This window comes from Eupeodes corollae, chromosome 1 (assembly GCF_945859685.1).
Source record: "Eupeodes corollae chromosome 1, idEupCoro1.1, whole genome shotgun sequence".
Classification (NCBI taxonomy): domain Eukaryota; kingdom Metazoa; phylum Arthropoda; class Insecta; order Diptera; family Syrphidae; genus Eupeodes; species Eupeodes corollae.
Window position 1 is genome coordinate 117,158,024 of NC_079147.1, and position 16,200 is coordinate 117,174,223.

Consider the following 16,200-nt stretch of genomic DNA (forward strand, 5'->3'; position numbering starts at 1 on the left):
ACAAAATATTGTTTTCTAATATTAATCCATCAACAGTTTTTTGTTTACCAAGAAACAAAACTCCACCTTTAAACAACTCAGCCTTCAATTTGTATGTTATACCTTTTGAAGTTTTCCAAATGACTATAAAGCTTTATGAGATATGTTTTTGGTAAAATGTACTCACCTCACAGGATTCAATACGAGAACAAGAAAAGCTTCTCCATTTCAGCCACCACTGTATTCTGGCACAAGCGCACTAACCATAAGCTTAGGTAAGTTTCTAAAGCGATAAATTTATAGGCAACTCTGTCATTTTATATCTCAGGAAAAGAAACAGTTTTCTGCTGGAGCTCTCTATAAATGGCTTAAAGCGTCAGTGTTTGGCCGAATGTTGTTTACCAATCAATAATAATTATTTAATTAATCTCTTGCCTACCTTCTTAAAATAAAGTTTAACTTGGTAACAATAAATCATTTATTTGATTATGTCTTTGTTCCGTTGTGCTAAAAATTTGGAATTCAAATAACGTATGCAATTTTGTCTTCAATTGTTAAGATTGTGTATATGAGATGTGATAATGGGGAAGAAAATTATTGTAAAAACGATCAAGTGTTATAAATTTAATACTAATAAACGATACATGGGCGTACAACTATTAAAAAAATAGAGTAGTATAAATCAATTAAGAAAGTTTTATCACAGATGTAATGTTGGCCTAAGGATAAATTCTGGTGAGTTGTTTTAGTTTAAATATTTTACATGTAAATATTAAATTACATGCATTCATTAAGAAGTCTTATACAAATGCAATGAGGACGGCAGAAGTAGATTATAGTAGTCCATGATTAAATTACAGATACACAGAATTCTAAAAGAAAGTAAGTAGGTAGTTAATGCAAGACTCAAAGAACTGAATATAGAGTACTTTCGTGCGTGTTTTTATTTTGATCAGAAAGAACGAAAACAAAAGTTGGCATGGACATTTTATATACTTGTAACAAGTGTAAAAGCAGCGAAGTAAGGACTGCTGTACTTACTAGAAGACCTACCTACTACACAATTCACGCCAGCAACTTTAATTTGAGTTAAGTTGTTTGCAATTTAATTCAATTATTTAACTAACACTAGATACATTATTAATTATAGTAATATCCCGCGTCAGCGGTCGGTATGTTCGCTGCACAAACTATTATATTAAAATTTAATAATTCATTGTTTTTTCGATTATTTAAATGACATTTAAATCTTTGAAGCAAAACTTATTTCATTAGTAAATTTTTATATTTTAAAATATATTTGTATACAGAGTCGTTGAATGCAGGAGCAAGTTCTTTTGACACAGTCATGCACTTTATTTCGTTTATACCTACAAAAGGTAATTTTTTTAAAAGATAATTTTGGTGCATTGATAAATGCAAATGTAGGTTAGGTTAGGTTGAAGTTGCTGTCCACGATGGAAACGGACACTCTTAGGCCAGTTTAACGGCCCATTGTGATACCACATGAATCTTGAGGCTTCCTGCTAAGCTCAATGGAACCAGTTTGAGTCCCTTACGAAACGTGAGAGGCTGATCATGATGATATGATTTAGATCGTTTAGATCATTAAAGAAGAATTCTGCTAGGATATTCTTGCGTTTTCGAGCCAGAACAGGGCATGTGCATTGAATATGAAGAACTGTTTCTTCCTCTTCCTCCTCCATACAGCTTCTGCAAAAGTCATTTGAGATTACGCCTAGTCGCGTGGATTGCTTTCCTATTAGAAATTGTCCGGTTATGACACCTATTTTCGAGGTTATATACGATCTGCTTAGAGATAGCAAGCACCTTGAAAGTTTTAAATCTAGCGTTGGCCAGATGTTTTTTGTGACTTGACACGTGGTGATGCATTAGTCTTGCATTAGCAACAGTTTACAAATAGCGATTGGTATGCCAGTGTGTGCCAAACGTGGTAAGATGGGCTGCACTGTACCGTTCCTGGCGAATTCATCTGCCTTTCAGTTACCTGGAATGTCTATAGAGTTGGTAGAGATAGAGTCCAGTGATTTTATAGCAGCCTAACTATCTGAGAAAATACGGATATCAGATGTTGATATTACGTTTTCTTTAAGCCAGGACAAGACTTCTTTTATCGCCAAAAGTTCCGCCTGCAACACGCTACAATGATTGGGAAGGCGGAATGAGAGTCTTAATTTCAGTCGTTCAGAGTACACACCTCCACCAACCCTTCTTTTGATTTTGACCCATCTGTATAAAAATGGATTGACCCATCTGCTATTAATGTCCTATCCTCCCAGAAAGATCTAGGAGGTGTAGAAATCTTGAAATTTCTGTCGAATTGCAGTTGGGGGATGGTGTAGTCTGTGTGCTTTGGAATTGATTCTAAATACCTAAGAATTAAGGAATGGCCAATGCGACGAAGATTTGAGGCGAATAGCAGTGCTTGCAGCTATTTGTTTGCTTAAAATGTCAAGAAGTGTTAGGTAGAGTAAGGTGTCCAGTGCCGCAGATGGGGTCGTGCAAAGCGATCCGCTAGCTTATCGTGGGACTTTATTAAATTTATCCCGGTTTATTCCTTTCTCTAAAGCAGTCCACCATACTGCCACACCGTACATTACAATCGGTCTGATCAATGCATGATTCTGGGTTGTAAGTCCCATTTATTACCAATAGCTTTTTTGCAAGAAACGAGAGCTACAGTATTAAATAAGACTGGAAATATAATAGAGGTTAGATGATAGTTCCAAAAAAAGATTTTTTGATCGATTTGGAATTGACTAACGTTTAATATAAGGGTGAATTAAATCAATCTGTCCATATAACAATTAGTTATTTGCAGATTAATAAGAACAATACTCGTACAACACACAAAAATGTATTTTTTTCTAATATTATTTATCTAGGAAAAAAAAGGTGGTCCATTTTTTGGGCCCAGGGCGTACACCTATAAGGCTAGTAACAAATGAAAGCTAACGTTCAGCCCAATCTATTTATCAACTATTTTTGAATTTTGTCGTGGGCATTTTGAGATAAAATAAGATAAAAAAAGCTTTCAATTTTGTGTTAATAACTTATTTAAACTTAGCAGTAGTAAAGTAGATTATATACCAATCTCTGTTAATTGTGCAATATATGTATGTATATAGATAAAGTAATAATGTAATATTTGCAGCTAAAATAAAAATCAAACAAATCAAATGCAAAAGAAATAAATAAGTAGACAGATTACAGAACCAATGGTTTTCACAGAAACACCAAGAAAAGCATTCGAAGCTGTTCAAATAGACGCAATAGGTCCTCTTCACAAGTCTTTCAATAGGCCTTGTTTTTGGGATTTTTATAAGACGACACCATTAACCGTGCATGGTTACTGTCCTTTTCGAGTAGATATTGATATTAAAAAAGTACTACATATTTAACATTGAAATGTATATCATTTTACAAAATTATGTTAGTAAAAAAAACCGTTAAAATTTGATGAACACAAAATTTAAAAAACACGAAAAATGTGCATCGAAATAACGTGAAAGTAATGCTCATTCATTAACACTAACAATGTAAATGCAATCTTTAAAGAAAGGGAGGTGCAGCATGGCAAGAATTGCAAGTGGCAGCATGACTTTGTGGCCAACTCAAATAGTGACGCAAACCTCTTCAAATATGTTCAACTCAAAGTTCCTTCCTTGGTGGGAATAAATCTACATAAGCAGACTTCAATGAGTGTGTCCCATTGTGCCCAATAGGCTTATAAAACTAGACTCCTATTTGAAAAATCATTCGATGCGGGGTTTTTCTTCATGTTCTTTCTATGCGAGAAGGGGTTCCAAATATAAGTCTTCTTCCGGATAGCGCTTCGGCTTTTAAGTACAGCTTTCATCTTTCGTGTTGAATTTCTTAATCGCAAGTCTCCAATCTTTCTATACACCATTCCACTTGTCCTTCTGGGTTCTTCTTCCTTCTTCTGTGAAACCGTTGTCGATAGTGACCACTCACTATAGTTAACTCAACAGTAGGACTTTTATTGTCTCGTTAATTGTGAACCTGTATGGTGTTTCTGGAAACCAGCTTCTGCCTCTCGTTTGTTAGTTTGGATATCAGTTCTTTGGCATGGGAATTTCGTGAGGACAGCTCCTCTAAATCGATGAGAAGCTTGTTCTGCTGCTTCCATTGTTAAAGCTTATGATAATGAAAAGAAAATGTTTGTTTTCAGTATGTATGTCGGGAATGGCGTGAAAAAATGCCTTAACTGCAAACTGGTTAAAGATTTCCTCCCTAACATTTGGATGTGCAAAGTCTGCTTGAATCTGTTGTAGAATTCTCCCTTCTTCTGGACTCTGGAACTAACTTTCCCTTAACCCAGAAACTAATGTCAGCTCTTATCTGCTGGTATGGTTTGCAATAGTTCAGTAGCTGATCTTCTAAGAGTAAGGGTTAAAGCCTAGTACATACTTCCTCGTGAAGTGAACGTTCGCCAGTGGAGAAAGTGAACTTTTGACATTGCTCACTGGTACACACTTGTGAGTACACGTTGTGAACATGAACAAACCAAATGTCAAAGCTTCACCAACAGTTCCCGTACATTTTGCACGTGAATTGCCCGTGAACGAAAACTCTCCACTTTGTTCTCCACTCAGCTTCACGAGCAAGTTCACGGGTGAACCAAAAACTGAAATTTGTATGGGTTCACGAGATGGTTCACAAGTATGTACTAGGCTTAAAGCTTTATACTTGTCAGCCTCATTCCAGCCATTTGTGCTGGAAGGTTCCTCGAAAGCTTTTTGTGTATTGAAAAAGAAGTTTGTCTATCAAAAATTCTCAAAGTTCCCAAAAAACTTTCCCGAGACGTTCGAGAACATTATTTTGTCGTTAAAGCAGATGACTTATTAGTCTTGAAACATCTACATTTTTACTAAGGTCTAGTTTCTCAGCGGCAGCTTCAAAGACGAACATTTCGGGGTATTCATTTTGTGGTTTCAAATATTTGGCACAGCGCAGAGCAAGCTCATTCTTCGATTCCGGTCTAGAAAGTTCTCTTTTGCCTAGTTCATTTGTCAGGTTATTACAATTGAGCTCTTTTAATAACTTACTACTACTTTGTATCCACTTTTTGTCCGCGTACTTAACGGCACAATAAGTTTTATTCCACTTTTTATTTTAGTATTTATTCTTTACTTTCTAAACAAAAACAACAAATTTTAATTTATAATCAATGCAATCACTTTTATTCATTTATTTAATCACGTGTTTAAATGTTCTCATTGGTTAAAAAACAGATGGAGCTGTATTAGTAGAATGCTTTGCGTCGGTTATATGTAGGTGGGGGTGTAACAACAAAACAAAAAAAGCTGCAAGTTTATATTTACACATACATACCTGAATTGATCGGTTTTTGAAGTTTTCCTGCTACTACCCAACCAAACGGTGTATTTTGTATTAATAGAAACGCCGATTCCAATTGCATTTTTCCAACTCAGAGCACAGCATGCAATAAATCTACTCTAAGCAGTAAATCTATAAGCTGAGATTAAATTGGGGATCAGATATACGAATGTTCCTTGGAACATGCCATCCAGCGATATTAATTTGTCAGGAGTCACTTCAGTAATTCGTCGTATAACGAGTGCTTCTATTGTAGCTGTAAATTCATTGATACGATATCTGATAATGAGACAACTTTAGTGTTAGGCTAAAGTGGCAGTGTTGTTGATGTAAAATAAGGTGGTATAAGATCGAAGTCGTGAAGCTCTTAAGCACTGCACGAAGCTTTTATTACAGGGTCAAACTTAGATGTTATGTTGAAGACGAAAAATTACGTTACGCTAAAGTAAAGTAACGTTAATTATTGGTAGCTTTATTAAATAGTTTTTATTAGAAGTTGATTGGAAAATATCCAGTATTTCTTCCTTTTCCGCAGGCTTTTTTTTTCAAATATAAGAACCTTTAACTTGGCGGTTGCGGCAAAGTACGTTCCTACTTCATCCGTAGCCAAAATTATATTCTTGACAAACGGATAGTATTTGTTAAAGCTTTGTTTGACATTACCATAAACTTGATTTTTAAAACAAAAACAAGCAATAATGAGACAAATATAATACATAAATAAGTAAATTTGATGGTTTATGATAAGCAAAAGATAAAAAAGCAATTTACATGGCTTTCAAGTATGTATCTAAGACTCGAAAAACATAAAAAAAATATTTGATTGCTGTTTTATGATAATTGTCTAAAATAGGATGGACTCAGTGACTAGGTCTTAAAATACTGTAATGTTTAGGTCACAACAACGATAATATTAATTTTTCACTTCCCTAGTGCCCGTTTGGAAAAATTATATTAAAAGCCATAATTCATCAAGAAAGACTAATGCTAAATTTTAAAAAACACCCACAGCCCTTACTTTCCAAAACCCTACATTAAACAAACATTTTATATTCAAAGTAATCAAAACAAAGTTTCATTAAAAACAGTTTAAAAATAAAGATTAGAAGTTAAAGTCACCTAAATCCTTTTACAATATCATTTAACCAAATCGAAAATCTTAAACTTGTTCTCTATCCAAGATCACTGAAATCAAATTATTTTAAAAATTCATTCAAAAATAAAGATTTTTAGCGAGAAAACTATTTTAATTGCTATTTAAAAAAATCATGTCATCCTTGTTTCGGCTCAACTTTTTGAAATATTGTTCACTATTGTTCCGGGGCTCTTTTTTGATTTTAGTATGAAAAAATATACACAATCCAAAATCTAAAATTTGTTCCTATACACTCAAATCAAACTGTTCCAAGGATTTATTCAAAAACACTCAAAAATGAAGATTTAAAACCTGAACAAAACTTTTAAGCGATTTTTAACCTTCCATTGGAAGTTACTTTAATATGTTTTGTCGAATTGAATATTTTTGGCATTCCCGATGTTTTAAGGTCAAAAGAATCTAAAATAAATATTTTTAAGAAGAGATATTTGTATGTGCGTGAGTACATAATACGTAACTACGTTCGTACGCTTGGAATACCATTTTTGGCCATTAATATTTTAAGAACCTTTAAATATAAAGACTTTAAATACAATTTTTTTTTAGATAACAACATCGTATGATGCAGAAATGACTTAAAAAAAAACCGAGCGAACAAATAAAAATATTTGGTTGATCCCAAATATCTAAAGAACCGATAACGCTAGTGTCTTTAATTAAGTTTTTATAATTATATAATGTGAGGTGATGTAGTACCAGTGCCATGATGGTTAGTGTGTTGGATTGTCATACACTAAATCTTGGGTTCAATCTCTGCCTGTGTCATCTAAACTTTTTTTACTGTAATTCTTGTTATGAAAAGTGTTTTCTCAAAACAGCGGTGCGGATTCTGCTTACAATTGTTCTCACATTCTTGACTTCAGTACTCGCACATAAAAATGTTTAGAAACAGTAAGTCACTAGATCCTAGTACTCAACGGGTTTTTGCTGTTAACCTCATTAAATTGTTGATAAGAGACCAGACCAGTATAATTTTGAAATAAAAATCATTTAATTTTTTTTATAAATCAAAATTACAGAATATTTTACGAACGAAAAATGGCTTATGATCAGAGTACATCATAAAAGGTTTTTGTTCCTTAACCTTTTAATACCTAAACGTTAGGGGTGTTGCTTCTCCTTTGATGTTCCGTTCTGACGGAATCGAATTTAATTCCTAGCATAAACATAATCAAATTGTTTCCAATGTTTTCAATGTTTATCACGATGAGAATCAAGGCCGACCAATTGACTTTTTTCTGTGCCGTAGAGTTCTTATTGCTGTTAAAAACGCAATTGAGTCATCTTTCATTGAAATATCTTCATCCCTGTTTAATGACTATGATTCAATTAATATAAAACTACCTCGCAATTCACTATACGTAGTTTGATACTATTTAAAGCCGTCTCCTCCCATTAAATCTTATGAACTTTCCATTAATGCGATTGATAAATTAGCATCTCTGGGCGAATCTCAAGATGATATTCTATCCTACGGTTTAATCTTCGATTTCAATCTACCTTAATTGAAATAAATTTCTTCGGACGATTACTCACATATAATTGCCTCCAATCCGACCAAGAAATATCTTCTCATTGATCGACTTTCTGACTGAAGTTTATTATAAGTAAGTGGAATCGCTCATAACATCAATGGTGCGCATCTTGATCCAATTTTCACTTTCTTCTTCCGCTCTATCATGTTTTGACAGCTACCATCAACCTCTACTTATATCAGTGTTTTTAGAAACCAAAGTACAGTGTTATTCACTTTGCCGTTTTAAAAGTAAACGTAAATAAAACACATATAAAATATTTTGTTTATAACATTTATTTTTAACTTCCCATAGGAAGTTATTGTAATGGGTCCGATTTGTCAAATTCAAAATTTTTGACATTTCTCGACGTTTCAAGGTCCCTAGAGTCGAAATAAAAGATTTTTAGAAAAATGTCTGTGCGTGCGTGTGTACGTACGTTCGTACGTCAGTACGTCCGTACGTACGTATGTCCGTACGTCCGTACGTTCGCGACGTTTTTTCCGTCCTCCATAGCTCAAGAACCAGAAGAGATATCTAGTTCAAATAAATTTCGTTATACAGATAATAAGGCAGAAAGATGCAAAAAGGGCTCTCAAGAAAATTGCGTGGGTGGTTTTTTTTTACCATAACAGTTTAAAAAAAGGAGACAATTTTGGTTAACCCTTAATATCTTACGAACCAAAAACGCTAGAGACTTGAATTAAATTTTATATAATATATTGTAACGTGATACCAAACAGGTATATTTTTTGAAAAAAAAATCAATATAACGGTTTTTTATAAATCAATAAAACTGAAAAAAAAATTTGTCACCTCTAAAATTTTACGACTGAAATACGATTTCATCTTTAAAACAATTTTGTGCAACGAAGAATAATGTTTTTGACATCTGGTAAAATTTTGAGAAAAATCGAATTGACAATTTTTTTTATAAAAATTAAAAATCTAAAAAAACATTACACAAAGTTGGTAAAAATTGAATATCGATTCAAATATCTTTTCAAAAACTAGAAATTTAGGCTTTAAGCTTATTTTATCTTATAAGAAATATTGTTTTCAACATTTTGAAAAATGTTGAGAAAAATCGAATAGACAGTTTTTTTTACAAAAAATAATAACCTTAAAAAAAATTTATAAAACTTGATAAAAATTGATTTTCGACTCAAATATCTTTTCAAAACTTTGAGATATTGGCTTTAATTTACTTTTATCTTTCAAAAAATCTTGTTGTTAATATTCAGTTAAAGTTTGAAAAAATAGAATTGACAGTTTTTTTACAAAAAAATAAAAACCGAACAAAAAATTAACAAAAGTTGGTAAAAAATGATTTTCGACTCAAATATCTTTTAAAAACTTTAAAATAATAGCTACAAACTAATTTTATCTTATAAGAAATATTGTTTTTAATATTTGGTAAATTTTTAAAAAAAAATCGAATTGACAGTTTTTTTACAAAAAATAAAACTCTAAAAAAATACAATACTTATTTGGTAAAAATTTACTTTCGGCTCAAATAGGTTTTCAAAAATAAAAAATATTGGCTTCAAACTTATTTTATTTCACACAAAATATTGTTTTCAATATTAAGTAATTTTTATATAAAAATCTAACAGTATGTTTTTTCATACAAAATAAAATCTACAAAAAATAGTACGAAAATTTGGTAAAAATTGATGCGAGTACATATAGACAAACTTTTAAGCAAGCCAAATCGACAGACGGGATGGGAAGTTATCAGTGTGGGTCGCATCCCAGCCTCTTTTTTATTATAAAGTTTGAAAACGAATAGTTGGAAGCATCGATTCTTTTGAGGTAATTTTCGACCGCTTTTTGAGACATATTGGGTGGTATGTCAGCCATAACTTGACGAATGTTGGTTTTTAAGTGCTCAAGAAATAAAGGTTTGTCTACATAAATACGATCTGTCGCGTAGCCCTCCAAAAAAAAGTCCAGCGGTCCCACACCACATGATCTTCGTGGCCAGTTGAAAAATTACGCGGCCAAGAAATGTCACTTGCAATAATGCCATATTCGCTAGAGTTGTGCGCATTTTGTACCGTCTTGTTGAAACCACTTGTTCTTCAATAGTAGGCAAAAACAATCGGGTTATCATATCATGACGAAGAAAGTCGTTTTATCGTCGTTTACGAAGAAGTAAGGTCCAATAACGCCTCCGAATTATTGAGCGCACCGAGCAGTGACTTTTTGCGGATGTCATAAACTCTCTTTATTTACATGAGAATTCTCAGAATAACAAATACGAGAATTTTGTTCATTAACATTTCCACCGAGTGAGAAATGTCCTTCGTCGTCCACCGCCTTTTGTTCAAACACCCATTCGACATTTTTTCTATGTTGTAAATGGTAAGATGGCTATAGTTGTTGTGGAAGCTGGATTTTATATGTAGGTGTTTATCCAAATGCAAAATATGCCATTATGTGCGGTAAGACAGTCCTTATTCCTGAGAACGACTAGGAATCGACACATCTTCGGTAACACTTTCATTTACAGCAGCGATATTTTCAGTGGTACGACCAAAACGATGATGCACAGGCCTTAACAATATCTGTAACCAAATCCAGTCTCTTCAAATTTCTTTACAATATTGTATGCGTTGTGCGATAGTTAAGCAATGCATTTTCGTAAATGTTAGACTTTCAACTGCAAACAAAATTGATTTAACAAATTAGTTTGACTGATGTCTGTTCCAGCCCTATACTTTTGAGACCGCAAATGGATATTGTTTCATTAATAATTTGCAAGATCTTCCTAGATTTGAGACAAAGATTTTGTTTGTTCGTTTGATCGATTTTTTTTGCAATGTTCATTACATGTGAATTGGTAGTTTCTTTTCTAGAATGGAAAAATTTACATTTATTTGATAAATGGGAATTTGACTCTTTCTACACACAAAATCATATGTTTGGGTAATATTAAGCTGGAGAAATATTTCCTTTTTGATTTGTGTGTGGAAGAAATAGCTAAAAAAGCAAATAGCTAAAAATAGCAAAAAAAGGCTGTTTATGTATTGCGTAAACAAAAATAATTCTTATGGGGAAGCTCTCACACATAAAGAGCAAATGTATTTTGTTTTTAATCATTAGATCAATTTGTATTACCCACGTATGTACAATGTACATACCTACCCAGTGACTTCAAATTAAAGCAAGCAAACTTCAGTGTATAAGAGTCTACCTAAGTGATATTTATTGAGTAAGGGCATAAGTTACACTTTACAATAAAATTTATCTTACTGAGATCCCAACAACGTACCTACTTACCATAAAATAAAAAAAACATCTTAACAAAATTAACTTTATGAGAAAAAGATATTCCCTAAATAAAAATATTCCCTAAAATAAAAACATCTGTATACCTTAGTTTACAGAGGCACAAAAGTTTACTTTACTTTCCTACTTAAGGTGGCCTGACCCAACAAATTTCTTTATCTACCTCGGTCCATAGCTATAGATGCCTCCAGTTTCGCGCTCCAAATTGGGTGAGGTCACTTTTCACTAGTGCGCGCCACCTAAATTGCGGACTTCCTCTACTGCGTTGTCCTGTGGGGGTGAACTCTAAGACTTTACTGGCCTGGCATTTGTTTCCATGCGCCTTACCAGCCAGCCATCTTAGTCGTTAGACTTTTACTTTTCTAAATAAGTCTACGTTGCTGTATATCTCATACAGCTCGACGTCGTTCCATCTTCTTCTCAACTCCTCTTTTATTCATAGGGGGACCGTAGATCACGCGACGAACTTTTCTCTCGAAACAACCCAAGGTGCATTCATCAGCTTTTGTCACCATACTTCTGCACCGTATAGCAAGACGGTGCTGATGAGGGTCTAATTAGCTAATACTCTAATATTCACAAATTTTACATTTTGTTGTTAACAAAGTAGTCTTTCATTTACTATAGTTGTTTTTTTTCTAATCAACCATATAACGGGAGAAAAATCGATGTTAGTTCTCAAAAATGCCTGCTTCTATAACCTTATGACCCGCAGTGTATATCGACACTTTGGTCCCTCGATAGAGGGCTTTGCTAATCAATTGCTTTTAGTCCAAAGAAACAGCGAGCGGTTTGCAAGAGAAATTCTTAGTTTGATCTCAGCACCGGTGTTGTTTCTGCATTCAAATCGGAGACTAGTTAGATGAAGTCCGAAACTACCTCAACATCACGTCTGCCAATGTTGACATTTTGACCGAGACGTCGCGTCGGTGTTGTAAGTCCATTCTTGATGACAGCATGTACTCTGTTTGCCTCATTAACCGTTAAAACCATATTTGCCTCCTCTACCTTAATACCGACAAAAGCCCCATTGACATCACGCTAAGTTTTTTCGATTTTGTCAATGTCATTAGCATATGCTAGTAATTGGACAGACTTTTGAAAGAAAGTGCTTTTTGTGTTGACGTGGGAGCTCTGCACTATTCTTTCAAGTACGATGGTAAAAAAAATCGCATGCCAGTGTATTACATTGTTTAAAGCCTTTTTTAACATCGAAAGGTTTTGTTAAGTTCTTTCCAACCTTTATGAAGGAGTGTGATTTCTCCATTGTCATCCTGCACAATGACGAGTTCAGCAGGGATGCCAAAACTAGACATGGCTCTTTACAGTTCGTCCCTGTAGATGCTGTTATATGCGGCCTCGAAGTCGATGAAAAGATGGTGGTTGTCGATTTAATGTTCTGTTTTTTTTTCCAGGATCTGCCATGCCGTAATGTGAATATTTGAACGACTGTGAACTTTCCTAATCTAAGACCACATTGATAGGGACCTACCACGTTGTTGCCCATGAGCTTACAACGTTCACATATTACGGCAGAGAAGATTTTGTAAGCGATGTTAAGTAGACTGATGCCTCTATAGTTGTCATACGATATTAAGGTTCCGTTCATAAGGAATGCTTTCTTCCGACCATATCGTGCAGACAAGATGGTATATGGGGTGTATTCATAAACGTCAGCCTAACTTAGAACTGCGTTATGTGCAGTGCATTCATAAAGTCAGATGTTCGATCGGACTAACCTAGTCAAACTGCAGTACCTACCGTTCATAAACATCAGACTGTCGTCAGCGTCGGGCAGATTGTGCAGCTGAATTTGTTTGGCTGTTGAAAGATTATTAAAATAATTTTTACAACCACAAGAAGGACGAAGCGCCTCTGACTCCTAAAGAATGTTATTAATGGCAAATATTTTGTTAATGTTTTGGTAAAAATTTAAATTATTGTTTTTAAAGGTTCAACAATATTTGTTTGGCAGCCATTTTTCTCTGACGTTAATGAACTCTGTTTACATTCAGATCGGGCTAAGTCATGACTTTTTGTTTACTGCAGACCTTCTGCATTGGAAGTGCGTTCACAAATGCATCAGAAAAGAAATGCGATTGTACTTACGCAGATTTTCTGCGTTTATGAATACTCCCATGCCCCTAGCCAAAATATATCCAGCTGCTTTGAAGAGCTCGGCATTCAATCCATCTGCTCCAGCAGCTTTGTTAGACATTTTACTATAGAAGGTTTCTTTTTCTTTGCGATTCCCATCACACATGTTTAGGGAAACCTTGTTTCATAGTAAAATAATTATTTCCTTAAAGCAAAGAAGAGAATGCATATGTAAATGGTGTCCGCTTGACTGGAATGTCAGGTAGCACAATTTTTCAATCAGGGATGTTGAAAAGCGGTCAGGGAAAAAATTTGCTTAAATTCGCTTTTATGTTTTAACATAAGAAACATTTCCATGAACGAAAATTTCATTTAACATTTCTGATCAAAATTATTCATTTGATATCTTTTTCCATACCTGATTAATATGCTAAGAAAAATTTGTGGAGTGCAAATAACTTTGCTTCTTACTCTTCTCAAAAATAATCAGAATGAAATGCAAATCAAATAGAATTTGCTTTACCGTTGATCAAATTGAAATTGGTCAGGGAAAGCCAGGAAATGTTATTTTGAAAAATAGTGGAGACCATGACCATAGTAAGTGAAATGTTATAAAAGTGCAATAACTTTCAATGTTTTATTTTTGTTTTTATGATACGGAAATAAATGCAATTGAAATGTTTTGGTTACAAAAGTTAATTAATCAACTTTAAATTAAAAAAAAAAACATTATCAAAAGTTTTTATTTTCCTCGGTGAATACCTCATGATAAACGAGCAAATTTCAAAACCCTTCCTTGCAATGGTGGTGCTCGATGCAATACTAGTAGAATAACCCAGCCAACTGCCAATTGAAATGTTTTGCGTTAAAATATCGCTGTAGTCAAAGGATTTATTTATTTTAGATATTGTTAAACTTTTGCTTGCTCTTGATCGCTGCTTGTAATATTCTTCTTTTATGTGACTTAATCTCCCAAACTTTAACTGTGTGACATAAGAAGATGACTCTTACTTTGAAGCAGACATTGTAGTTTCATATTCTTCAAAGTATTGGAATCCTGAATAAAATATATCGTTTCTCTAATCCAAATATTATATCTTTTGTCATCTTCATCGTGGTATGCGAAGCTGTGAAACAAGTGAAATTCTTAGAAGAATTTAAATCTCTCTCCAATTATTTATGTACTGATAATCTCATAATTATGAAAAGTTTACTTAAGCTTGACCCCACAAGCTTTTGAAAATTCGTTCATTTAAAAAGAAATTGTAAATCTGATCTTGGTAAGTACTTTAGAAATTGTAAAGTGTTTGTTAAAGACTTTCAGCAATTCTTTCATTGACACTCTCTTTGAAAGAGAATTTCATTCTATACTTGCGAGACTGTCTCTTAAATGACTTGAGACAAAATCTTAAACATTACTTGACCCTTGGTAATACTTAAAGATGATTCTTCCTCTGGACCAAATGGAATTCCTCCAACTGAAATTAAAAATGAGCAATATATTCTCCCCTTCTTCTTGCATATTTACATTATCACTAACATCAAGTAAATTCCCAAGCATATGGAAGAAGGCAGTATTTGAAAGGGGTAATAAGTCTGACATTAGTTTACAGAAAAATGTTAAAACTGTCTGTATTCCCAAACTTTTTGAACAAGTTGTTTGTGATAGCTTAACTTTGAACGGAGAAAAAAATAAACATATATAATCAACAACATGGTTTGATGCGCAAACATTAGACAATTTCTAATCTACTAAGTTCTCAAATACCCACTCGGCGTTTGACCGACTTTCTCATGATATTATCACATTCAAGCTGAAGGCAATTGGGTTGTCTCCTCAATTTTTCACATGGATTTTTCCTTTTTTTCAAAATAAGTCTTATGAAGTTATATTCAAAAGTTCTTTTTTTAACCAAAATCAGGAAATTACCAGTCATTTAGTACCACTTCTTTTTACTTAGTCATCAATGGTGTACCTCTTTGTAAAATAAACCAAAAATAATTTTATTTCTGGAGAAGATTTTAAGACATACATACATAAATATATCTGTGTGCAAAATAACAGAAGTGCTTAAACTATCATTCCTTAAATAAACAAAAGATCAATTGATCAATTAATTCATTTATTGATCTTAAATTATTTCTTAGCTTCTTCCATTTTGACCTCAGAACTATTGAAAAAATATACCTTAAAATTTTAAAGAATTTTTTTTTATAACTTTTGTTGACTTACAAAACCTTCTCAAAATCAGTTCCACAATTTTAAACTTGTTTCTGATTTTTTGGTTACTTAATCTAAGTTTGCGAAGAGCGCAAGATGTGACAAACATTTCAAAAAAAAAAACACGAACATTATTGGTAACTGTTAACCTAAAGATGACTTCTATATGACAATGTGAATCGCAAAGAAAAAGAAACCTTCTATAGTAAAATGTCTAACAAAGCTGCTGGAGCAGATGGATTGAATGCCGAGCTCTTCAAAGCAGCTGGATATATTTTGGCTAGGGGCATGGGAGTATTCATAAACGCAGAAAATCTGCGTAAGTACAATCGCATTTCTTTTCTGATGCATTTGTGAACGCACTTCCAATGCAGAAGGTCTGCAGTAAACAAAAAGTCATGACTTAGCCCGATCTGAATGTAAACAGAGTTCATTAACGTCAGAGAAAAATGGCTGCCAAACAAATATTGTTGAACCTTTAAAAACAATAATTTAAATTTTTACCAAAACATTAACAAAATATTTGCCATTAATAACATTCTTTAGGAGTCAGAGGC

The 16,200-nt window shown here is 33.4% G+C and overlaps 1 protein-coding gene across 22 annotated transcripts in view; it reads left to right on the forward strand.

Moving 5' to 3' along the window:
- Nucleotides 1–312: 312 nt before the first annotated feature.
- Nucleotides 313–16,200, forward strand: part of LOC129942357 (cyclin-dependent kinase 2-like) — a 101,000-nt gene continuing 85,112 nt past the window's right edge. For 20 of the 22 annotated variants that reach the window (XR_008781024.1, XM_056051234.1, XM_056051235.1 and 17 more), the window contains exon 1: nucleotides 314–714. The gene's annotated coding sequence lies outside the window, so the exon portion shown is untranslated. Of the gene's footprint in view, nucleotides 715–16,200 lie in introns of all 22 variants that reach the window. The other 2 variants (XM_056051236.1, XM_056051237.1) reach the window with 1 other exon arrangement.